At 38.7% G+C, this 13,370-nt stretch overlaps 1 long non-coding RNA gene across 2 annotated transcripts in view; it reads left to right on the forward strand.

Annotated features, from left to right (window-relative positions):
* LOC110260855 (uncharacterized) overlaps positions 1-13,370 on the forward strand; it is a 463,270-nt gene that overhangs the window by 100,246 nt on the left and 349,654 nt on the right. For both annotated transcript variants that reach the window (XR_014803451.1, XR_014803452.1), the window contains exon 3: positions 6,592-6,855. This is a non-coding gene — a long non-coding RNA (uncharacterized LOC110260855). The remainder of the gene's footprint in view (positions 1-6,591; positions 6,856-13,370) is intronic.

Genomic DNA, 13,370 nt, shown 5'->3' on the forward strand with positions numbered 1-13,370 from the left:
AGTCCCAGGCAGCCCTGTGGAGGCTGCTTCACAGGACATTTCTGAGGAGATTTTGTTTGTGAGCCACAAAATTGGATCCATAACAAAGCAGGTGACTGAAGAGCAGACAAAAGCCAGAGATTTATAGGGCAGACTGGAGCCCCTGAAAATTATTCATGGAGGGAGAATATTTTATGGAGTTGAATGAAGCAAAGTGTAGAAGATAGGGCCAAGCAAAAAGTTTGAAATGTAACTTGGCCTTATTCAGTTTTTCAAACAGATTGATCCCTTTAAATGTTGGGCAACTAAAAAGAAAAGGTTCTCTTTAGGAAGATGAGCCATTAGCAACTTCATTCCAGGAGGGCCAAAGCTGGGTCTCCGAGGTGAGATGCTGGCTGGGTTTCCCATCACCAGACCTCATGCCTTGCTCTACCAGGGGTCTTTGTTCTCATCTTATACTCTTTCACATTCTCCCTACTTTCCTGTTTTTCAGTGTCACCCTCCATGAACATTTCTAATATTTTACAACTTATCAAAAGAGCTCTTCATGTCACTTTGCCTGAAGATTCTGACGGAATGTCAGCCATACTATCTACCAAGGGAATCTATTATACCTTAACTGTTTTCTTAGGAATGTGACATGTGGCAAGTAGTCTGTGGAGCAGAAGATAGAGGTGTCTTGAAACAGCTCAGAGAGCCCTTCTTTGATGGTTTCTCCAACCTCCCCAGGGAGAGGAACAGTAAAAGTTAACATTTATTAAGGAGTTTATAATGTTCCAGGCAACATAATTTAAATGCATTGTGATCGAATCCTTACAATGGCCTCATGACAGTATTATAGGCATAGCTTCTTTTTTGCACTTTGCAGATATTGACTTTTTTTTTTTCCTTCAAACAAATTGATGGTTTGTGGCAATCTTGGGTCAAGCAAGTCTCCCAGTGCCATTTTTCCAACAGTGTTTGCTCACATCATGTCTCTGTGTCACATTTTGGTAATTCTTGATATATTCAGGTCCTTCACCAGCAAAAAGATTATGACTTACTGATATTTGAGGTGATGGTTAGCATTTTTTTAACAGGAAAGTATTTTTTAGTGGAGCTCCAGTGGTGCAGAGTACTTATAAGAAAGTTCTTTTTTTTTTTGGCTGTCTTGGCCTGAGTTCCCGGACCAGAGATCAGATCTGAGCCATCATTTTTAATCTAGTCTCCATCTCACATTTTCTAAATTGAGTTCTCAAACTTTCATTTCTTTGTATTTCATTACTATGAGTATATTGTTTTGTGCTTGAATAACACAGACATCTAAGATTTGGTAAGTATTTTAAAAATTCTAGCTACATATTTTGGAAGGAATGGTGAAGGTTTTGCATCTCACCTCAAGAAGTAAACATCTTGAGAGAGAGTCTTGAATTACTAGGTAGAACAGGTCATCTTAATTCTTTCAAAAATAGAAATTGAACCTTATTCCCTTATGACACTAAATATTAACTTGTATTATTACTATAAATTTTTCCCTTTAGTTCAGCCTGGATAATGAATTTGGATGATTAAATTGCATGTCTGAATAGGAAACCTATCCTTGAATATGAAAAATAATGAGGGACAAGAATAGCAGAGGTAATTGAAATGCCCCCCCCAATCTATACATCTAATTTTAATATATTTTTTTCAACGTCACTAAGATTTTTAGCAAGTAGCAGGCAAGCAGAATGGACTGATGGCTTCTCTACTCCCTGTTCACCTTCCCACAAAAGTCCTGACCTGCAGCACAATGGCCAAGAGCCCCAAAGGAGGAATCATAAAGAGAAGACGAAATTCTGGTTAATTCAGAAATTGCCCAGTCAGCTACTGGAATAATTGAAAGTGAGCTATAACAAATCTGGTTTCCATCTCAGGCACGAATAATGCTGGGCATCAACTTTCTCTTTTTTTTTTTTTTTTCTGTCTCAAAACCATTCCCAACTGTAAGATTTCTATTACTTTAAAAATAATCCAATAAAGAATAAATGTGTATCATTTTTTGGTCCCCAATACCTGGTGTGTCATCTAGAAAAATAAAAATCTCAACAGCAGTTCAGTAAATGAACAAATAAAACATTTTTTTTTTTTATATTTCTGTGACATCTGGGATGAGTATGTTTATCTATTTTTCTGACTTTTTTTTGTATCTGAGAAATGAAAGAACTAGTTCTGATTCATTACTTGCAAATGCATTGGAGATTTACTGCTCTGTCAGGAAAAATTATATAAAGTAATGGGTGTTTGCAATTGTACCCTCCCCTTACCTTCCTTTGTTCTCTTGCTCTGAGACAGGGTCTCTGCTGTGCTGAAGGAAGTGTGGGGTGGGGAGTGTGGAGGAGAAAGGTAGAAGTTCAGAATAATTTAGGTTACTCTGTGTTAAAAAGAAGAGGAGAGGACAAGGAGATTCAAGGGCAGAGGGAGGGAGAGGAGAGAGAGAAATGGAGGGAGGGAGAAAGACAGTAGGAATGAAGAAATGTGGGGGTTGGAGTATGATGAGTGGCTGGGAGGTGGAGACAGACTTTGGATGTGCCTTGTACTCAGTCTGGACTCCAGGAAGCCCAGTTTTACGCAGTTTACACTATTAAACATAGAAGGCTCAGCATTCATAAGTGTGACGATTCTCACAACTGATTAGATATAAAATCTTCTTAACTTTGTTTTGCCTCATGTCTTTTTTTTTTTTTTTAATTTTGTCTTTTTTGGGGGCCTCACTTGTGGCATATGGAGGTTCCCAGGCTACAGGTCGAATCAGAGCTGTAGCTGCTGGCCTACACCACAGCCACAGCAATGCCAGAACCAAGCCATGTCTTCGACCTACACCATAGCTCACAGCAAAGTCGAATCCTTAATCCACTGAGGGAGGCCAGGGATGGAACCTGCATCCTCGTGGATACTAGTTGGGTTCGCTAACCATTGAGCCATGATGGGAACTCCTTGCCTCATGTCTTTTATGGGTTATATTTTTGCATTACCTTTTATTCTCTTGAGGAGAACTAAAACAATAGCGATAGACATGTTTTTGTAACATATTGAGGATGAAATTTAGTTTTTACAGTATGGAATTGGAGTGGTTCCTCTTAGGAACTCTTAAGTATACTTTTCCCTTTAACAAATTTTATGTATTTATAAATTTTTATAAGTTGAGAAAGCTTCATTGGGAAAATCAACTAAATCATGGTCTGTACTCTGAGAATGTTATTACCCATTAATATTAACGTGACTTTGATACCGTACCAATGTGAATGTCTTTTCCTATCTTTGAAAAACAGAAACCAGCTTTTTCTTGCACTGTTTCTTAATATAATTTAAAAAAATTTGTATTATTCATCTTATTTTAAAATCTTTCTCTCCTTTTTTTTTTTTTTTTTTTTTTTAACCAACCCTGTGGCACACCAAGGTTCCTGGGCCAGGGATCAAACCATGCGCCCTGCTCTTGCTGGTCCTTCCCTTTTTTTCCTTTTTGTAAGTTTCTGTGCACTAAAGTAACTTTCCTCCAGTGCATAGCACAGGGCTTTGCATTAAGTAAATGCTGGTATATTGAATACATGTAGACTTACAGAGTTCCCTCCATAATTAGTTTTAGGGGACAGTGGGTATGATGGCTTCTTGATGTTTCAGTTTGGTTGGACCGAACAGTAGTCCTTAGCTCTTCAGTCAAACACTGATTTAGGGGCTACAACAAAGGAACTTGAAGTTTAAAGTCCCTAATCAGTTGACTCTAAGTTAATCAAAAGGAAGGTTATCCTGGGCCAGCAGCTGCTAGGTCTGCATTTGCTCTCCTTCGATGGATCTTAGGGGTGGCAGCCTGCTTATCATTTTCCCTTCTTAACAGCCTCGGGACATTAAACTTCAGCTTGTGCCTGTGGGGCTCCAGACTGCTTGTAATCTTTCTTTGTGACTGCCTGTGGACGGGAGCTTCAACCTGTTGAGCCCATGGGTAACAGCTTTCTCATTTCTTCCCTTTTTGAGTGTTGACCCTATGGACTTATTTAACCGGCCTTCACAATTGCATAAACCAATTCCTTGTTCGCACACACACACACACAGTTTCCCACTGGTTCTTCTTCCCTTGTCGAACTATGACTGGTTGAATGGATATCTGATTCTTCCTCTTTTATATCCAATAACATTCATTAAGTTTAGTTCTCATGAATTTTGGCTGAATGATTCGTGGAATCCTCAAGGTCTAAAATGGACTCTAGTTGAAGTAGTTTTAATAAGCACATTAGCTTTGGACAAACTAGATACCTTGGGAGGTCACTGTTTCCTTTTTTATTTCAAATGTTTTCACTTGTGTTATTTATTGTTTTTGCTTTTCCTTTTATTTTGATGAAAAATAGCTGAAAAGTATCGGACATATTTAGTGAGCAAAGGAGCTAACCATAGACCCAGCCTAGAAAAAACTTCTCTGCTGCAGCTGCTAGCAGCTTCATCCCAACTGATGAAAGATGCTTGAGGACCAAGGCTGGTTTTATCTGAGGATGCTGGACCAGGAGGGTGTTCAGCACATTCTTTTACCATGCACCTTCCCTCTCTTCCTTATTTTCTTCTTTCCTTTCATTTTTTTCCCTCCTTTTAAAATTCTCTCTCTTTCTATAAGCAGGAGTAATGAGGTAAAATTGTGATGAGATGTGTCAGGAAGTACTTTTCATTGGGATATTGTTGGAGACTTGGAAGACCTGGTCAGAGCAGGGATTGGGGATCAACATATGAGGAAAGGAAGCCAAAAGAGGACAGTTTGATTGTGCTTTGATCAGGGCCTGAGACAAGACATTCACTTATCTGTATTTCTGTTTGTTTTTACCTTGGGAAGCTGGTGCTAGGAATGCCTGTAACCTGGAGGCACCCTGGGGAAGAAGCGGGACCATGGTGGGGCCCAGATGGAAGGGGATAGAGGAAGCTGGTTGTCATGCAGAGCTGTGCCAAAGGCAAGAGAGAGTCTGAGGCCCACAGCTGGCCTGGCCTTTTTCACCATGGCTAGAGGGTGGTAAGTACAGGTGTCAGGCCACAATACACATTTTCCTAGAGTGTCTTCTTGCTTGTGTCTTGGGAAAATGTGGAGGTGAACTGGCCACAGTGCTGGAACAAGGTCACTGTCATGTGTCTGTCATGACAGAAGATGGTCTTGGATTTAGGGACTCGGAATCCTGTCTTTTGGGCACACATCTAACAGAAAAGTGTCCGAGTTCTGGCTGATGGGCTGGGACAGTAGGAAAGCCTCTTCAAAAATGTCTTATTTTACTCAACCGTAATCCTATAGCATTTGCTTTGTAGAAGCAAGGTAAATAGAAGAATAAGAGAAATAGAAGATTACCTAGACTTCTTTTGGAGACCTATTTAGTTTGTCTTGTGGTAAAGAACAATTCTGAGGAACATCATGCTAGAGAGATTTAAGGAAGATTAAGGAGATTATTAAAATATTCTTTCTTGGATATAGGAGAGGTTTGTAACACTTTTAAATCACTGTCAAGAAAACAAAAGGATGTGTTATTAGGTAGCATTGCATGAAATACAGAGAGCAGGATATTTTAATATTACTCTATGTTTTACCTCTAGAAATAGCAAATGATGGAACAATTGTAATATGCACCCCCAACTTATAGTTTATCGTAGAAGGGTCACAGGCTCCATTACCTTGCAAGAGAAATTTTATTTGAATTTTAATGCATTTCTAAACCTTGTGAGTGATGAGTAAGAAGTTTAGTCTTTTGTAACACAAAGGACTGCTGACTAGAATTACAGTTCCCATTAACAGGAGTATAAGTGAAATAATTTTGTTTCAACAGTAATATCCTAAGGGCAAATGGATCATGGAGAGTGATTAAATTGAAAACATGAACCCAGTAATAATCACTATATATGTATCCCCTGTGGATGACCTCACTTTTTTTCCTCAGGACTTTAGCTTTCTTAGACATTTACCATTGGATCAAGATATATTGATAACAATAATAGGGTGATTGACTATGCCATTAGATTTGTCATTGTAAAAGTATTTTCAGCACAAGGGACAACATATTGATATTTCTTTCTAAATTGAAATATTATACAGAGGGCAAAAGGATTAGATAGATTTAGCAAATAATTTGATGACAAGAAAAATGCCATAGATCAGCAACAATGAGCTTTTGTAGTAAAACCACAAGAACAGTAATGATGAAAACAATACTTTGCAAAGTTATAGGACATATATTTGAATCAGAATAGCTCTTCACACATAAAATAATGAAAGCATTATGAATGTTTGTTTAAAGTAGTTATTCTGACCTGATGATTCTGAACACTTGGCAAAAATGGGAATTAATGTTTTAGCTCATAATAGGGAGATTCTACTTCAGGAAATTATGTATATCTTCAAAGCAGTAAGACTCTCCAAGGGCTGCTTATTTCTGATGTATTTTTGGAGTTTCCTTGGCTTGTACCACAATGGCACTCTGAATTTTTAAGACGGGGATTTATATCCACATTATTACTCTATCTAACCTCCTTGCAGCTGTCAGAGGAGACACCCTTCTCCTGACAGCCTTGGCTGGCTGAAGTGTGTAAGTTTCACATGTGTTAATGGTACACCCTTATCTTGTTGCTTTTTAGGATCAATGTAGGCGTGGAAAAAGGAACAAGAGCAGGAGTGAGGTGTTAATGGAGAGACAGAAAGGCAGAGGCAACCACCGAACAACTTATTTGAAGATGGCCATTCAGATACTTGAGGAGACAAAAGGCATGGGGTGTGTTAGAATTAAGCCACAGTGATGGAAGAGAAAGAGAAAGAAGCAATGTGGGGGACAGATGGCGGTGTAAAGAAAGTCCAGAAACTTCCATGAGGCCAAGAAGGAATCCGTGAACATACTTGCAGAGGTATGTTTTTATGTGTGTTTTGTGTGTACATTCATTGCAGGAAGCATTGGTGTGATTACTTTGAGTGATTATGATCCTAAACAAGTAGATATTCCCCTTTGCCTGAAAGAAGGCTAATGTTCGGATCTAAGCTTTGTTGGTCTTTGGAAGAAGGCCTTGGAGTGTGAGAAGAGAATAAGAAATGGTGTTCAGCCACTGTGGGGCAGTTTGGAGAGGCAGAGTGTCCCCTTCCCTTATCCTTGGGATTGAAGTTTCCATTCAACCCTGTGCAAGGACTTCTGATGTAGTCCCTACAAGACTTGCTGTACTCATTAAGGTCATCTGCCTATGGCTGCCTTGCAGCCTTTCTTTTTTATCCTACACCATTCTCAAAGCAGGACAAAAAACTTTGTGTCGTCTTTCCCAATCCACCTACTCACCAAAAAAATTCTCTCCACAAAGTAGAAGGGAGAGATTGTTTCATTCAAACTGTTTATTGAGTGACCAGATGAATGGCTTATCTTCTCCTGCCTGCTCATTGCATCTAGCCATTTCTAAGCTCTCTTCCCCACTCTTTTCCTAAGGGGATCTCCTATTTCTTCCTGGGTTGAACTTTATGGTACCCATGTAAGGCTCTCAGATCTTATTTTTCAGAATTTTTTTCTCTCTTTTGAACTCTGGATCTGATTTTCCAATTGTTTGTTATATGTGCTGAAAGTTTTTTTGAATGCAATATGTCCTTGTGGAATTTATTTCCTTCCTTAAGTCTGATCTTTCTTTTCCTTTATTCAGTCAACCTAGAAACTTATCATGGCCCTTATTTCTAGCATCCGGTTAGTGAAGAAACCACATTCATTTTGCAGCTTCATATTTCTCGACCCATTCTCTCTTGCTATTCCCATGGATACTACCCTGGTTCAGAACCTCGTTATTTCTACATTGTCATTTGAATTATTTCCTAAAACATGCATGGCTGTGTCATTTCCCACCTGAAGTGCTTAGCAGAGATGCAGTAGGATAGAACTTGTCTCTGGCCCCCTGACTCTCTGAAAGGTCCAAAAGAGCTCAATTTCTGAGGAGGGAGTCATGCTTTGCATTTGACGGTGTTCTACAAATAGAACGACTGAAAAATTCTTTAAAAAATTCGATATAATCTAGAAATGGAAGTGCTTCTGACTTGATTCAGTCATGACCTAATTGTCTTGGTGAGAGCTATTAATATGTTGGAAGGAATTCCTTTAGGTCCTCTTCTTCCCATAATGATTTTTTAAAGTCAACATCAAAATCAAGGTCAGCTCACAGAGGCATCATTTGCCATATACCAGATAGAGATTTTAAGCCAGCCCGATTCTAAGGCTTAAAAATGTTTTTTTCATGTAAAAACTAAAAGCCAGTTCATTTTATTAAAAAATCACAACACATATAGTACAAAGAGGCCTGACTTTTTATTTTTCCTATAACAGTACCCACAGATGTCTGAAATGGTGGTTGTAAGGCGTTGGGCAAAATAGAAGGGGTTTCTCAAACGTCAAAGAGCTGTCTTCTGCCTTTGTAATTTGTGACCCTTTTTCTACTTTTCTCCATTGCCACGTTGGACCTTTTTGCGTTTCCTTTTTATTGGGTTTCCCAGCTCAAATTCATTTTCAAAATGTTTGTTGTAATGAGTTACCATACTGAGTTGCATTGACTAGGGCTTTTGAATTAAGTGAATGTCGTTGTTTTGTTTTGTTTTGTTTTTTGTCTTTTTAGGACCACCCCTGTGGCATATGAAGGTTCACAGGCCAGAGGTCGAATTGGAGCTGCAGGTGCCGGCCTACAGCTCAGCCACAGCAACGCTGGATCCGAGCCATGTTTGTGCCCTACATTGCAGCTCACAACAATGCTGGATCCTTAACCCACTGAGCAGGGCCAAGGATTGAATCTGCATCCTCATAGATCCTAGTTGGGTTCCTTACCCTTGAGTCACAACAGGAACTCCTGTTGTGATTTAATTTTAAGGATATAGTAAACATATACACAGTATGTTTCAGCAATTCAGCCTGGCACCAGCCCTCAAACTGACTAGGGATCCAAAAATGTTTGCTTTGGAGTTCCCGCCGTGGGTTAATGATCCAGCTTGTCTCCGTGGTGTTGCCAGTTCAATCCCTGGCCCAGTGCAGGTGGGTTAAGGATCCATTGTTGCTGTATCTGTTGTGTAGGTCATAGATGTGGCTTGGATTCAGTCCCTGGCCTGGGAACTTCCATGTGCCGCAGGTGTGGCCAAAAAAGGAAAAAAAAAGTTTGATTTGTGCCTAAATGGAGAGTACACATAGCTGTTTTTTTTTTGTGAGAGGAGATTTGGTTTTGATAAAGGACTTTTTTCCTTTAATACTCAAAAATACAAACTTACAAGCAGTAAGGGAGCCAGTTTTTAAAAAGCGAGAATATATTTAGTCTGAGCAGAGTGAGGCTAATTCTGTTACTGGATTTGGTTTTGGGTATGTGAGGCAGAGAAACAGGAATGTTTGTATAATTTCCTCAAGCGCTAGAGTCCCTAGGTGGAGTGGGATTGAAGAAGGGAAAGAACAGGCCACCATCTCTTCCCTTAATTAGGTGTGTAAAACTGCATTTGCTTAATCCAAGGCATGAGGATGCATGTCTCGTAGAATCATGAATGTGGATGCTTGCAGTCTCAGAAGATTATACACTTTATAAAGCAGAATTATAGATTTATCGCACTTTAAACATGTCACATATCAAAATCTGGTTTTACAAAACAATAAAATTAGGAGTTACTAATTTGCTTTAGAAAAAGAGTCACTATAAGATTATCTAAAATTCAAACTCCCATAGCGTATTTCAAATGTGCTAGATTTACATAATTGCAACTATCCAGAACTATCAGAATTTTGCATAAAGTGAGGAGAATCTCTCTAGTACCACATATGAACTTGGTAGGAACTTGATTTTATGTAGTAATTATCTGAAGGGTATTTGCAGATGCTCTTTCAGTCCTATTTGGCTGTCAGGTTAAGCCACATTTTAGAAAGATCCAGTTTCTCTTTTTTTTCTTTTAATTTTTTAAAATTAAAGTATAGTAGATTTATAGTGTTCTGTCAATTTCTTCTGCACAGTAGAGTGACCCATCATATATATATATATATTTATTATTTTTTATAATGATTTTTATTTTTTCCATTATAGCTGATTTATAGTGGTCTATCAATTTTCTGCTGCATAGCAAGGTGACTCAGTCACACATACATGTATACATTTTTTTTTGTATAATGATTTTTATTGATTTACATTCTTTTTCTCTTATTATCTTGTATCATGTTCTATCACAAGAGATTGGATATGGTTCCCTGTGCTATACAGCAGGACCTCATTGCATATCCATTCTAAATGTAATAGTTTGCATCTACTAACCCCAAGCTCTCAGTCCATCCTTCTCCCTTTCCCTCCCCCTTGGCAACCACAAGTCTGTTCTCCATGTCTGTGTGTCTGTTTCTTTTCTGTAGATAAGTTCATGTGTGCCGTATTTTAGATTCCACATGTAAGTGATATCATATATTTGCCTTTCTCTTTCATGTGGTATGAGAATCTCTAGGTGTATCCATATTTGTTCTTTTTATGGCTGAGTAGTATTCCATTGTATATATGTACCACATCTTCTTAAATCATTTATTTGTGGAGGGACATTTAGGTTGTTTCCATGTCTTGGCTATTGTGACTAGTGCTGCAGGGAACATAGGGGTGCATATTACCCTTTTCAATGAAGGTTTTGTCTGGATATATGCCCAGGAGTAGGGTTGCTGGATCATATGGTAGTTCTATATTTTGCTTTCTTTTTTGGTCTTTTTAGGGCTGCACCCATGGCATATGGAAGTTCTCAAGCTAGGGGTCAAATCAGAGCTGTAGTCTCTGGCCTATGCCACAGCCATGGCCAAGTCAGATCTGAGCTGCATCTGCAACCTATACCATAGCTCACAGTGATGCCACAGCTCATGGCAATGCTGGATCCTTAATCCACTGAGCAAGGCCAGGGATTGAACCTGCATCCTCATGGATACTGGTCGGGATTGTTATAGCTGAGCCATGATGGGAACGCTTATATTTAGTTTTCTGAGGAACCTCCAGGCTGTTTTCCATAGTGGTTGTACCAACTTACAGTCTCACCAGCGATGTAGGAGGGCTTCCTGAGAAATGTCATTTCTTAGGGGCATGATTTCTATGGTTATGACAGAACCAAAAACTGGGAGTTAGGTTTTTAGCTAACTCCCAGCTAAAAATCTTGTCAGCTAGATTTTTTTTTTTTCTCTCTCTCTGACATATAAGAAGCTACACTTTCCCTAGGTTTATTGAAATATAACTGACATATAATATTGCATAAGCTTAAGGTGTACAATGTGCTTGTTTGATACACTTATATATTGCAAAATGATCACTTCCATAACATCTCAATCAAGGCACATAAGTACCACTTTTTGAGTGTGTGTGTAGTGAGAACATTTAAGATTTATTCTCTTAACAACTTTCAAGTATATAATACAGTATTATTAACTGTAATCTCCATGCTGTACATTAGATCCCCAGAACTTATTCATCTTATAACTAGAAGTTTGCAACTTTTGACCAACTTCTTTCCATTTCCCCCAACCCCTGTTCCTGGTAACCACCATTCTAGTATGTTTCTGTGAATTTGGATTTTTCAGATTCCGTATGTAAGTGAGATTATAAGGTATTTGTCTTTTCCTGTCTGACTTATCTCAAAGCATAATGAGATCAAGTTCCATTCATGTTCTTGCAAATGGCATGTTTCCTTCCTTCTATGGCTGAATAATACTCCACTGTGTATGTTTGTGTGTGTGTGTTAAGTAGTTTGCTTAGAGTTACACATCTAGTTAAATGGGGTTTCTGGGGTGTGGACCTTGAAAGTTTGCTGTAGAGTGAGTTCTTAAGCACCGTATTAAGTAGTGAAAGTTTATCCTCTGTTCAGGCCACCAATCCTATTCCAGTTTTCAGAGACACTTTTCTGTCAACAGTGTGGGTTATGAGCTTCAAGTTTCCCTGCATGCAAATATATATACTACTAACAAAATCAGACTATGCCATATATATTGAAATATTTTACTTTGGCAATCCTGTTTTTCATCTCTAAGAACCCTTTCTTGCTCCTGATTGTTCATTTCTCTTCATAACCCAGTTGAGAATACTAATATCTCTGAGGATACTAATTATACTCCCACTACTAATAAATAATACATTTCTTCTCTTCCCTGGGTCGTTTTTCTTTTGTGCTCCCAATCTTCCTCAAATGTCTGTTGAGCTTTGATATTTAATGCATGATGAACTGGATTCTCAGTATAGCTAGCAAGCTGGATTTCCTCCATGGTTGTGGAGATTTTTCTATTTTACTTGTCTTTTCAATTACTAGCTTTTAGATGTAAATACTATATATTTTGTTGTCTTCCATTTTTCTAATTAGTCATTTTACACTTTTGCCTTTTAATTGCTCCTTCCTGCTCTTCCCAGGCTAATTTTGTTCTTTTATTCTAGCTTTGGAGTTTACTGCTTATTCTGGCATCCAGGCAAAGCATAGGCAAAGTTATTTGGTGCTTTTTCCCAGTGCATCTATTTTTTGCAAAGACTATAAATAAAAAAATACTTACCTCCTTGAAACTAGAACAGGATGTTATGAAGTAAAATTCCAGAATTCACAGGTACGTTAATAATAGAAGAGGGCCTAAAAAGAGACTGGGTTGTTGGTGAATGGGGAGGGGCTGCTTTGGGCTGTATCCTGCTTCCGGAAGTGCTTGGTCATGCACCTCACCTTTGCCTTTTGGTTCATACAAAAAAGCATTTGAAGCCAAAACGTTTCCATCCAAGGATAAAAGGGTCTGGTTCTACCAAGGACCAGCTTAAGTGGTGTGTATGAGGTGGAATGAGTAGGCAGTTTTCTGCTGCTTCTTGGGGACTGTAGAAGCTCCCACAGCAGCTTGTAGGACTAGAGAATCCATCATCTGCCCTTTGGTGAGCTTGCTCCTTCTTTCTGAGAAAAGAAGTATTTCCACTTTCCTCTAAATAGGCTGTCCCCAGAATCCTACCCCCTGCTTAGCCAACTTTATTTGCTTGCAAGATAAATATGGTGTGCTTTTCCTGTTTTACTATTTGACTTCTTTTCAGAGCCTCTTTTACTGGTTTGAGCTTCAGATTTCAGGGAAAAAACTCAGAAGCAGCAGGTTTATAGGAAACATCAGACCCTGCAGAATGGGCTCAAACCTTAGAGTTTCATCTTTCTAAATTATTGGACTTTTCCCCCAAAGTACCTCACCCCAAAGAGCAGAGCAAAGAGACTATGTTACATGCCACCCACTTCCAGTGGAGCCCAAAGCAGTCAATATGTTACCTGAATGTATTTCAGCATAAAAATCATATTTTGTTTTCCTAATTTTTGCATAAAATATTTAAGATGTGTCGCATGGTTTCTTGTCTCCCTGAGGCTGAGTACCATGGTTTGAGAAAGAGAAAATTACAGGTCCTTTATATAATAATTT

The sequence above is a fragment of the Sus scrofa genome, chromosome 5 (genome assembly GCF_054392235.1).
Source record: "Sus scrofa isolate SSC_HxYL_T2T_F1_AM1 chromosome 5, Sscrofa_HxYL_maternal_Yorkshire_Landrace_v2.0, whole genome shotgun sequence".
Classification (NCBI taxonomy): Eukaryota; Metazoa; Chordata; class Mammalia; order Artiodactyla; family Suidae; genus Sus; species Sus scrofa.